The sequence below is a fragment of the Pogonomyrmex barbatus genome, unplaced genomic scaffold (assembly GCF_055798465.1).
Source record: "Pogonomyrmex barbatus isolate J1 unplaced genomic scaffold, ASM5579846v1 scaffold4, whole genome shotgun sequence".
Taxonomy (NCBI): Eukaryota; Metazoa; Arthropoda; class Insecta; order Hymenoptera; family Formicidae; genus Pogonomyrmex; species Pogonomyrmex barbatus.
Window position 1 is genome coordinate 6,537,483 of NW_028297138.1, and position 12,488 is coordinate 6,549,970.

General features: G+C 36.7%; 1 protein-coding gene and 1 long non-coding RNA gene across 2 annotated transcripts in view; one reads left to right on the plus strand and one right to left on the minus strand.

Moving 5' to 3' along the window:
• Positions 1–12,488, plus strand: part of LOC105428301 (CD151 antigen) — a 100,446-nt gene that overhangs the window by 6,524 nt on the left and 81,434 nt on the right. The gene's annotated exons all lie outside the window — the stretch shown is intronic.
• LOC105428296 (uncharacterized) overlaps positions 10,126–12,488 on the minus strand; it is a 29,788-nt gene continuing 27,425 nt past the window's right edge. Inside the window, exon 2 of the long non-coding RNA XR_967984.3 lies at positions 10,126–10,357. This is a non-coding gene — a long non-coding RNA (uncharacterized LOC105428296). The remainder of the gene's footprint in view (positions 10,358–12,488) is intronic.

Genomic DNA, 12,488 nt, shown 5'->3' on the forward strand with positions numbered 1-12,488 from the left:
ATATTATATTCGTATATAAATGCGTTTTTTTTTTTCTTCAAGCTCGCGAGCCTGCGAATAGAATTTCGCTATTAACTGACTTTGAAACTTATCTCGTATGAATCAGTTTCGCGGCTGCCATTCTTGCGTTCATATTTCACGGAAATATGATCTCGCGTGCAAGAAATTAATTCAATTGTCCTCAGCACTCGGTTTTTGAGTAACATTGCGGAACAATCCCGTTATACCCCGGCCGGCAGTCAAATCGTAACTCGAGGCGCCATTCGTTTTTTACCTGTTGCGAATACAGGACAGATGAATAGGGAGGACGGGGAGAAAACTGAACTAGCTAATTTGCCCACGTTGCATTCATTCGTGGCGTTGTTTTTTTTTTTTTTTTTTTTTTTTACCGAAATAATCGTCCGGCAGATTGTGCGTTGCTGCGCGAATGAGAAAAAAAATCAATATATACCTCGTAGTAAAGCGTAATTTTCATTTCGATACAGCGTATCGACATGCGTGCGTGTATATGAATGAAGGCGAGGCGCATACAAGAAAACAATACGATACGAGAATGCCAAGTGTTGGCGTACGCGTGATGGCGGCAGGATCAGATAAAAAATCGAGACATTCCGACGCAACTTTTTTGCACCAGAGTTTGCGACCGTGATAAATATTTATGACATGTTTTTACACTGGAAAAAAATGGTGTTGCGGTTGTAGTGAACATTATCTAGATAGACGAGAAATTAGCTGAAATGAATAAATGACCAACAAACACTACGATATCGTACATGTTTTGTATCTAAACAATGCGAAAGATACAGATAGAATTTATATATGAACAGTTTGTCAAATTTAGAAAAAAAAAAATCTCTCTGTGGCGCTGAATTAGATAATAGTCACGTCTCTTATAAAGAGGATTATGTGATTTGATTATAAAATCTAAATTTTCTTGCACGCATTGTTAATTGTGTTTTGTTCTTTTTCATATATTATTATTTTTGTTACATCATACAGAATGTCTACTACCTAAAAAAACTTGGAATTCTCAAAGAATTTTATTAAAAAACAGGAAAGTTTTTGAAGTTATTTTTCCAATATTTTTTATTTTTATTTTATTTTATTTTATTTTATTTTTATTTTATTTAATCGGAAGTTTATCGACTGACTTAGTAACAATAACAGTGGACCTATCGAGTCTAAACATCAGAGCATATTGATATGACAACTAATTTAATATTCACTAATTTAATATTAAAGATAATGAATTTGTACAGTTTTGTTTAATGAAGATGGATATTTATTTCAATAGTTTTATAAAAATTGAATTTTATATCAGTTATATTATATAATTTTTTGTTTTTAATTTTTGAAAATAAAGTTTAAAAATTTTATCCCATATAAAAAGATATTTATTCTTTAGAGTTCTTATAATTTTTTTCAAAAATTTTCAAATTTAATTTTTTGAAACTCAAATGATTTTTAATTTTATTTACGATCGTAAACTTTTATGAAAACTAGAAAATATTGAGGATCTTGCACAATATATACACTTATTTATAAGATTTATTTAAAAATACTTTTATTTTAATTGAAATTTTTAACATATTGTGTCAGGGACTTTTTTAACATATTGAAAGTCAGGGAATTCTCGGAAAATTCTCAGGAGATTCTCGGAAAATTCTCGGGGAATTCTTTTATAGGGTTCGAGTAAACAGTTTCTGTCATATTTCAAGCGAAATAAGAAATACAGTAGATATCGGGCCCGAAGCGAAATAGCGCAATAGCGTATCGCAAACTGACCCACATCTTCGTGGCGATCGTTCGCGAAACGGCTCTTAATGAGGTATTAAAAATAAAAACGTTTAATATTGTCCTCGAGCTCGACTGCATTCCAATTTCGATTCCTCGTTCGTGTTTGTACACTGGAATTGCGAAGGAATACTCCTGACCTCGTACGCGCAGCATTCTTACCGGTCGCACTTAATCTTCTAATTTGCCGGAAAATTACGTGACCCGTGTAACGCTTCGTACATACTGGCCAATCACCGTGTTTCCGGACACTAATGAAATTTATACGGGTACGTATGCTATCTTACTTCTCGTCGTCTCGTGAAAATCGCGGTAAGCTCGCCCGAAGTTCAGCGCTCGAAAATTTCATGAGATGGGAATTTTTCATTTCGAAAATATCATTGGAATTGTTTGTTCTTACATTTCCCTCGTCTTCCGAGATTGGCTCTTGTATGCTTGGAAAAAATCAAGTTAACGAGCAATTATATAGAGTAATATGTGTATATTACTCTCCAAAATTAAAATCGTTTTATTTGTAATAAAATGTTTTATTAAAAAAATTGAGAGCGGACCGGGTAAAAGGCTATTGCTTTTACGATATTTTTGTAAGGAAGAAAAAAGAAAAATGAGGAAAAAAATTTCCTAGAAAAGAAAACCTGTTGTTGGCCAGAGCGATCATAGAACGGACGTGTCATGATTCATTAGCGGTGCAGTGTGAAATTTGCTCGCGAGGAATGTAAAATAATTACGCAGTCACCGATCGGTCGTGGTTGAACGCCGAGAAATGACTCGGTAACTCATTAGCGTCACTTGAACTTTGATATTGTGACGATATAATTCTCTTCAAATAATACGCTATTACACCAATATATCCTACTCCTTTGTAGAAAGCGAAAGAAAAATTTTACTTCTCTGCTCCGCAGAGAAGTAAAATCTGCTGAGCAGATGAAGCGGCGAACCGATCAACGGATCGGCGGAGCTAACTTAATTGTACGATTTAAATGGTTACATCGTAATCGCGTGAGAGTGTAAAATGATGTCGAAACGTAGCACTTAAATTCTGGGAGTTTACGATCGAAAGCGCATCGCGCGGGTTATTACGCGCCGTGCGTGCGTACAACGTGAATTTAACGATGCATTATCTCGCGCGATAAAGAGAGGCGTTTGTAATATTACGTCGCCTCTCCGCGCGTTTCCGCGTGTCGAGTCGCGCGGAATGATCGGTCGTACGCGCGGAACGCAGGTGAATGTGCGCCCGTAAAGTCCGCCAGTTGCCGCAAAAAAATTCCGCATATTCCGCATATTCCGGGATAGAGAAGGTAATGGAGGACAAAAGCGGCGGGCCGATATTTTTTGTCCGTTTCATAATAGATTTATCTAGGCCGATGTTGACGATGCGTGACGGATTTGGTGCGGCCCGGCTAAATCCACGTACGCATGTAAATCCACGAAAATGCAACGCGATGCAGTTGTTGGTATCGCCGGCGCAATATTCGCTTTGAGCGAAACAGTTGCGTCTCGATCAAAGCGCATTTATTTATTTAACGACGAACGGGCGTGCGCAGAAAATTTGTGATTTCCTACGAAATAAAATGAATATTCCGCCTCTCATTGTACATGATAAATTTTCATTGGCCGAACGCGGAACAGAATTGCGTAAGATTTATCGCATTGCCGCATTTGTGATTTCGCGCTTTTGTTTACGTTGCAAAATGTTGCGTGCGGTGTAGATTTATCGGGTGATTATCGGTTCATTGCTTTATCCTAGGTATTTAACAACAAACAAATGTTTAACAAATCTCGCGGTAAACTGTTTTATCATTTTCGAGTTGCGTGCAGCGTCAATCTTTCGCGTTTACTTTCGCGAGTTTCACGAATTCACGCCTCTGTTATGTTTAATGATTTATTCATTTATTATATCAGGAATACATTGATATTTCATAACATTCCTTGCCGTCTCATTACGTATACGCCCCTTGCTATATCCGCGCTTCGTTAACGCCGCTTCGTTTCGCGCGATTGTTCCTTTCGTATTCTCAACAAAATTTTCGCGTTGGCGACATTAATTAAAATATATCTCCGCGACTTACGACCCGTTAATTTCGTCGCTCTTATTATCGGTATATCTGCGTGAGATCGCTGATTAGCCGGCAGGTAGCCGGCTAATTACGCTAATAGCCCTTTGTACGCGTTCGACGTCGCCACGACTTCTCCCTTTAAATGTCGTTGATATTCGCGAATCGTTACCTTAAAAGGCAATCCTCCGCCCCTCTTTCTCTCTTCCTTTTTCGTCTTCCCGTCCCTCCTTGAGCCACTTGATGCAAATTTGCGATACGTTTGCCTGCTCCCTTTAACTATGCCGCCAATTAAAACACTCCTTTCCAAGCGGTAGCAATGTGAATTCCAGATTTGCTACGAGCACACATCTAACACACAGATCGAACCGCGTAAAGACAAACAGGCCTGTCGACGCAACTCTAAAAAGATTTCGAACGTCAATCGAATAAATATTTACTCTTTAAAGTTTAAGTACTCTTCTCCCTTTTCCCGCCCAATCGGGAAATAATTTAACGTTACGTTTGAAGCCAGATGCACACAAAGAAAAAATTATTTTTCTTGAAATAAAATTGCATGTGGAAAAACAAGGCTGGCCCTTAATGGATCGCGAGGCTCGTTATCCATTGCACGCAGATGGGTCAATTAAAAGTAGGATTATAGAAGTTACAGAGTCTAAGTAGGAGTAGGACGACAAGATCTTTTAAATGCTCGTGGCATTGTGAAATTTCATGAACAAAGTTCACGCGGGAAGTATCGCCGCGCATGGCGGACACGTTTTACGACGTGTCCCGGCATCCTTTGTGCGCGAAACTTTTCAGTATTTTCCGATATACGCGCCGGGGGTATGCGCGTTTTGTGTGTGTGTGTGTTGCGCGGAGATGCATAATACTAATACGACTTGCATAGTTCACATATCACATAGGTGGATCCACCCGCTAGATCCACTCCCGCTATTTCCGCGAGGATAGGCTGAAATGAAAAGGCTTTTTCCACGGCTCCCACTTCAAAATATCGCCTAGGCGAAATCAAGTTGCTTCTCATCTCCCCCATTGGACGCACGTGCGTCCCTCTACATGCCCGACGCTTATTTTATCGCTGCGAAATTTTCGTGAAAAGTAAAAGAGACTGAAATATATAATTCGGATATAGGAAAGTGTTTTGCTAAAAAAAAAAAAGGAAAAAAAAAATGCGGAAAATTTACAGTACGTTCACTTTATATAATCGCTCACTCGTAGATAAAATGCTGCTTCATTTTGGTAAATTAAAGCAGTGAACTTATAAATAATTTTCGACGACCATCAGGATCTTGAGAAACGTCGGAGTACCATCGCATCGGTACTACTCCGATTATGCCACGGAAATTGCAAAGCGATAATTACGCGCCGTGTATTACAACGGGAATCCAATTAAAGCACTTAAATTATCGTTAATCCTAACGCAATATCAATTACACTTACGGACGCATGCTGCAGTCCCGCTGGAGTGCAACGAGAGAGATATGATCGCAATTAATGGGGCAGTGAGTTTTATATCTCGTAAAGACTTCTGTTCGACAAAGGGTAAATCTATTAAGTGTTATGCACGCACGGGGAAAACATCTCTGTTAATAAATGCGCGCATTACCGTCCCGTTGCGTCGCGTTGCGTCGCGCTGCGTCGCGCTGCGTCGCGACGGAAATGTGTGTGCGTATATAAAGGCGAGCGCGATGAATTTATATATACGAGCAAGCGGTTCGCACACAGCCCCGAAACGGGGGCTGCGTGTGAATTTAATATATATTTTTGAACCCGTCGTCTCGAAACTTCATAAATAATTTCGCTGAATAATTCAAACGCCATGACCGAAGTTAGCGAACCGAAAGTGTTGTACACCGCGAGTGTGCTGTGCGTGGGCGTGAGCGTTAAACGAAAGTTATAAGACCCACAGTCGTTTCATGGCTATGAGACACGGAACGACACACACGTTTCGTGACGTGATCGAGCCCCCTTTTCCCCTTCCCTTGTCTTTCGAAAATTGAATTTATTCGGCAGAAAAAGTACACGAACGTTTTTGATTATTGTTAAGTTGGAAACAAACTAATTGAATTCAGGAGGTATTTTAATGTCGGGAATTATCCGAGAAGGTGTACGCGATTTATGGCGAGATTGAATCAACTCTGAAGTTTTAATGATAAAAAGAGTAGGCACTTTGCTCTGTGAAGGGTTTCGAAACTTTAATTACGACGCGCGATCTCATTACAATTTTGTACACTTTGATCGTGAGTAATGTCATTAGATAGGAATTAATCTCTACCCACACGGATCAAATATGCAGAGCTTTTCGTGCGCGAGTTTCTCATTTTTATGCAAATAGCAGTTGTCTTACGTTAAAAATGACAGAGTAAGACCCGGAGAAAAGGAAAATAGCTTTAAATAAATTTCGCGCATCGATGACAATGAAAATTGAGTTAAGCGAAGTTTTACTAAAGTAGTATCAGCTTCCCGTTTAAATTAAATAAAGTGAAGCGAAATCAATATGAAAAGAGGGAATGGACAGGCCAAATTAATTGAAGATCGGGAACGCCGCCAAAGTCTGATTTAAGCTTCTTTTTAATTCAGTTTTTTTTTTAATTCGAGTCACGTGCAGGGCATTATATGTCATCGCGAGTTTTAATTACACTAAGAATGTAATTTAAGAGTATAATAAATGTAATTTCTTAAAAAGTTAAAATTTTAGAAAAATATTGTGATACCGTGTATAGTTTATAAGAAAATTATTTTTTACAAAATTTAATAATAACATATAAATTATAATCGCGAATTAAAAGAATACATTTATTTCCTTATTTTAGAATATATCTTTCATTTGGATGTTTATATTATATACATATAAAAATATTGCTTACGTAGAAACAGATGTGAATGTAGTCGATCTATCATATCAACACCATAAAGACACCAGTCAGTGACACGCGTCAAGGCAAAGTCACGAAGTCAATAAACTTGCGCAACGTAGCAAATTAAATTATAATCCGTAGAAAAAGATATGCGCAGGTGCAATGCATTGATATACGACGTCGCTCCGTGAACGTTATAATGCATAATCGAACGTTCAAGTCAGGTCGCGGAATCGCTCGTCGGCGCTCGCCGCGCCGCTAAGTCGCGCGGACCGATCTTTTCTCTCCAGTCATAATCATACATTTACCGCGACCGCGGGCGTTTCCGTCATGGAAAATGTCTTAATATTCCACACGCACATGTTCGAAAAGTGTCCACCTTCGGCCGTCAGTTTCGAGCCGCCCACGCGTGTACGTACGCGTGCGCGCGCGTGGGCGCGTGGCTCGTATCTGCGTGCCGTTTATAAGGACCCGTTCGCAATCCGGCATCGAGATTTTGCGTCCGACTGCGTTTCACACTCCACGCAATCGCGCCAACAGGCCGATGTTGCGTGGCTAATAGATACGTTGAACATAAATCCGACCGGCGCGCCATACGTGTGTAGCGATGCGTGTGCGCCAGCTCACTCTCTCGCCTCACCCCTCTCGCCCCCGCTTCTTCCCCTGTCTCGCATATCTGGACCTGTCCACGTTGCATTAATTCAGAGTTGCGTCCTCGCAATGTTCTCGCAGAAATGTGTCAGCTGTTGTCACATATAATGAGCGATTGACCGAAAGTTGCCCCCGCAGTGTTTCCACTTCGAGAGGTAAATGATTGACAATCCCATTTGTCCGCAGGCATGAATTGTAAATATATATATATATATATATATACACACACGCGTTGATGTGTGTGTGTGTGTGTGTGTGTGTGTGTGTGCGCGCGCGCGCGCGCGCGCTATCGGAATTTTTAAAAATTTCCCTTCTATTACATATCGAGATAATGTTTCTGATATAATTTTTAAACGGGATGGAAAACGGATGCCTTTGTTTGAGTAGAGCTTTGTAAGTAAAATTTATGCGTAATGAGACCGACAAAAACGTCTTGTTATCTTCCTGGCTTCGCGTTAGAATTTTTATCGCGGTAGTCCCTTACACGTGCGAAAGTAACGACGCTTTTAATATAATGAATAATATTATGGTAACATGTTCTACCGGAAATTCGCATGTATATAGCAGCGGGCGATGAATATTAAAGGCACTTCTGCGGCAGCGCGTCTACAACGGGAGTGACGTGTCATCTCAGTAACCGTTAGAGACCCTTTCCGTGATTCTCGATAGACTATTACTTCCGGTCATTGGTTCTTGCACTCGTTTAATTGACAACGCGTCGAATCGCGTCGTGAATCAGCGGATCGAGTGCACGAACGAGAGAATAGAGAGCCATTAAACGGAGAAAAATCTGATCGCGTTTCGTACGTCCGTTCGAGCGTAACGCGCGATTTTCCGTTCATGATGAAAACTCTTTTTGAGAAATCGAAAATATTCGTTAATTGGATGTTACTAATAACGACGGGATGAGAGAAAGAGAGAGAGAGAGAGAGATAGAGAGGGGGGGGAGGGAGGGAGAGGGAGAGGGAGGGGGAGAGAGAGAGAGAGAGAGAGAGAGAGAGAGAGAGAGAGAGAGAGAGTCGAAGAGCAGGAAAATATCCAGTCAAATCAAGTTTCGTTTTCGATTCAAGGATTTTATGAGTTTCTCAGAATGAAAATTATTTTTCGTCTCATACGATGTAAAAGAAAGTTGCTAAATGCTCTAATCACATAAGTCGTGCACGTCATTAATTTTTTATATTATTATTTAATGTAAGACACATTTAGTAATGTGTTTTACTTAAATATGAGCAATATAAAAAGTTTAATAGATTACATCATTTTTTATATTGTGCGTACTAGCACACTTTAAAAAATCAAATATATGATAACAATAAAATATATGAAATGTAAAATATATGTTCATTTTTGTAAATTTATATAGCCGATATAATCATGCAATTTTATTTTCAATTTTTATATTTTCAAAAAAAATTTATCGTAGAATAAATTTTACATTTATTATATATTATACTATATACAATTATTATATAAAATTTTTTATGTCACTGTAAAACTGATAATTGATAATAATAAAACTAATAATTGATCTGAATTTTTATGTATTTCTCTAATATGTTATTCACAAAAATTAATTCAAAACAGTTTTTATTTCGACATTTTTGTTTTTGAATAACTTATTATTTTTTTGAATAACTTTTATTTTAATTATTTATTAATTATACAAGCTTACAAAAAATATTTTATTTTTGACCCAGAAACGGCAGTAATCCCGAAAGAAATTTTGACATGTTAAATTAAATCCGTTGTTCAAATTGTCCATAGCTTATCACAACAGACGAGATATTCTAATCGTAAAATTTCAAAAAGGCCTATTTTGGATATTTTTAGAATATCTCTTGTAACTATACAATATAATATGCCTTTTGTATCCCTGAGAGTTCTTACTTACATTCGTGTCCGCTAAAAGGTGAGCGCTAATTAGCACCATATTAGGTAGCCTTTTTTCTCGCAAGAGAAGTGACGATCTTGCATCTTTAAATATGAGATCAAGAACCATCTCTCATTCTTGTTCTCGTTCTCATTCTCGTTAGTTACTCTGAATTTGGGTAAGTGCGGCGACATATACTTGCAATATTTAATTTTTTTTTATTTCACTATGTCGATCCACATTTATAAAATCTCATAGATTTTCGTAAATTTTTTTTTTTCAAAGCTGAGTTCGAGTCCGTAATTCATGTTTCTCCATCATATCAGATTTATAAGATATTCTAAAAATGTTCGATAGGCCTTTTTGAAATTTTAAAGTTAGACTATTTCGGAAACTTGACGTGATGGAGCAATTTGGAATTTGGTTTTAACATGCCAAAAACCTTCGGGATTACATGTCGTCAAAACTCATATTGCTCTGTGTTATTAAATATTTAATCTTTTTGATAAATGATTTATAACATAGCTATTCTATCATAGTTAATGATTTTTGATTTTATATTTTTAATTCATTTCATTCATAAATTCGATATCTTCAAAAGAGGTATAAGAAGATCCACAGATATGATTTAGGCGAGCAGTTACTTAAATCATATCTTTTGCAGAATATTACAAAAAGGCTTGTAACAAATTAATTTATTATTAATAAAAAATTAAATGTGCGATAATAAGTGTCTGAAATATCAAGTTACGTAGCTTTTATAAATCAGAATAAAATGCGAAATAAAAAGTAGCCTAAGTGGTATTTGGCCTATAACTCTCTCCTTTAGATCTTAATTACAGAAAGCTGATTTAAAAAATATCGCATTTGCAAGAGAGAAAAAGTGAGACTATGTAGATTGAATTGATGCTTGTTTAATCTCGTTTATAAATATGATTATTGAAAGAGCATGGCACCGTAGATTCAATTTCATTCATCCGATTATGATATTCATTTGTAACATACAGGTAATTAATTTTCCTGTAACATAATCAGATTAGACATTAGCATGAGATGGAAAACGCGAGAGAAGCGGATCCATCCTTGCGTTTTCTGACGAGAAATTCATTTATGCGCACCATCTTCTGATTCTGAAACAAAATAAAAAACACGATTTATTTTCAATTCGTCACAAAGTTAGAATTGCATTCTGCCGTTCATATTATATTAGTTCAATGAAATAATGTTATTTTATATATACTATAAAAAAAAGATCTATGTATATATATAAATATTTTTTATTTTTTAAAATATATATATATATGATACGATTAAAAAAAATAATATTAACGATTAATCTCTTTACCTTTTAAATTGTATTTAATGTTATTATTTATTAATATTATTATAATTATTATCATGTTATTATTATTATTATATTATAATAATAATTATTATCATTTAATGTTATTTATGTTACTTTACATCTTTTAATCGAAAAGAATATTTAACTGTTGAATATTTAACTGTTACGTGCTTTTAGAAAATAATTTGTAGAAATTATTATTCGCAAAAAAATATCTCAGCCGTCACCCTGGCCGTCAGTTACATAACTGTGATCACACTGTTCTTTATTTATCGTGATTATCGTCACTGCTCATTCACGTCGAAACATCACGACGACAGAGAAACGGCTCGTTTAAGAGCCGATGGCGACCCTTCTCCGTTAGGAATCGTAGGCTCCCAAGTATTCGTACCTGATGGGAAATAAAACCTGTCAGAGGAAGGACAGAATTATGTGGTCGGGTGATCCCGGCATGCCGGTAGGTCTCATAATCTTCAGGTAGTCGAGAAGAGGAAGAAAGAGAGAGAAAGAGAGAGAAGGTATTCCGCGTTAGGATTAAGCATAATTTCTTGTAACTTGGCGAATGCAAACGCGCGTGATCATCGAGTCGTGATAGTACACCTTGCTTTTCTCCTTGTTTGCATTAAAACGCGACATCTGAGCGACACGAATGTCACAGAGAGATGTCGCAATAACTCGCATACGGAACTTTATAAAATAATTTACGCGATGGCAACGTGCATCGTACAAACAATTTAATTGGCATAAATGCGAGATATCAATTTGAACGCACGACAAAATTTGTTAAATTTTCCACACGGGACGCATTTTATCTAAAAAAATTTATAATCTAGTTTATGAATTACATTATTTTTGAATGAATACGTTAGCGTATTTGGAATTAAAGATTTATAAAAAATAAACAAATATATAATATCATTATCTATATTTATATTTCTATATCTTTCGATTGAATTGGTATTTAATTAAGCAGCACGTTAAATCACTATACGAGAGTGAGTGAGATGGATAATCATCGCTTTTATTTGCCGACGTTCATTGCGAGCTAAGGTCGCAGTAAAAAAGGTCGTGGCCAAATCATATTTCACGGAATGCCGAAGGGAGAGTGTGTCCTACGACAGAAGAAGAATCACCTGTTACGCCTCCTAAATCCCGCGGGGAGTTTCTTTTCTATATTCGAATTCTTGGGTAAACGTTACTCCGCGCGTCCGCCTTCGAGGTGCTCCTACCTCGAAACTCAAATTTTTCACTCGGAGTGTTATTTCACCGATATATACGTCTCGCACATTCGTTAGGAGCCGTGCTGTGTTGGCACGGCATTCCGTTCCTTCATGGAAATGGTTCTAGCCTCGGAGCCGCGGGAGAAGTGCTAGACATCTTCTGTTTGGCGTCCCAATCGTGGGAACGACCACACGGCACACGGTTATGCTAAACAGCACAGCTGTCTCGTTTTAATAGCACAATCCCTTCTAATTTTTTGTATTTAAACTGTTAATTATTCTACATTTACCTTTCTTTCATTATACGAATCATGCCTCTCCCTCCCCCTCCCCCCTCTCTCTCTCTGTCTCTATCTAATTTTCTTGAAAATATATGTAAAAGCATTAATTTTACTTTTTTAAATTCAGCTTTTATAATTTGAAATTCCGATGTGTGGCATTATGTAAAATAAATTGTCTGTTTTTATGATACCGATGAAATTCATAATATAATCAATAATTATATGAATAAAATTCAACATATGCTGTTCTATATTTTACATTTTGTTTATGAATTTTGCCAAAATCTAAAAGTTGAAATTTTAATAGACATATTAATTATATTAATATTTATAATATAATATTATTAAATTATGTAAAATTATATAATATTAAATAATAAATGTAAATATCTTACTTTAGATTAAGTTTTGAATA